The sequence below is a fragment of the Solanum stenotomum genome, chromosome 4 (genome assembly GCF_019186545.1).
Source record: "Solanum stenotomum isolate F172 chromosome 4, ASM1918654v1, whole genome shotgun sequence".
Lineage (NCBI taxonomy): Eukaryota > Viridiplantae > Streptophyta > Magnoliopsida > Solanales > Solanaceae > Solanum > Solanum stenotomum.
In genome coordinates, this window is record NC_064285.1 from 2,960,731 (window position 1) to 2,961,137 (window position 407).

A 407-nucleotide genomic window follows, 5' to 3' on the forward strand; every position below is an offset into this window, starting at 1 on the left:
AATATAAATATATTTTCTTCGATACGTTAAATTTTTTTTATGAGACAATCATATATATCATTCACTATAAAAATGAATAAGTTACGTAATTAAATTCTTTAATTTTTTTTTAAAAACGAATCAGATCCGCACGTAAAAAAGCATGCATATTAGGGTGTGTTTGGTATGAAGGAAAATGTTTTCCACGGAAAATGTTTTTCTGGAAAACAAATAGATTTTTGACTTATTTTCTCATTTTTGGTTGGGGAGTAGAAAATATTTTCCGGAAAAGATTTTTTAGTGTTTGATTTATGAATGAAAAATATTTTTTGAGAAAATATCTTTTATTTTTACTAGAGAGTACAAATAATTTTTGAAATTGAAGATAATTTTTAAAAATAAACTTTTTTTTGGGGGGGGGGGGGGGG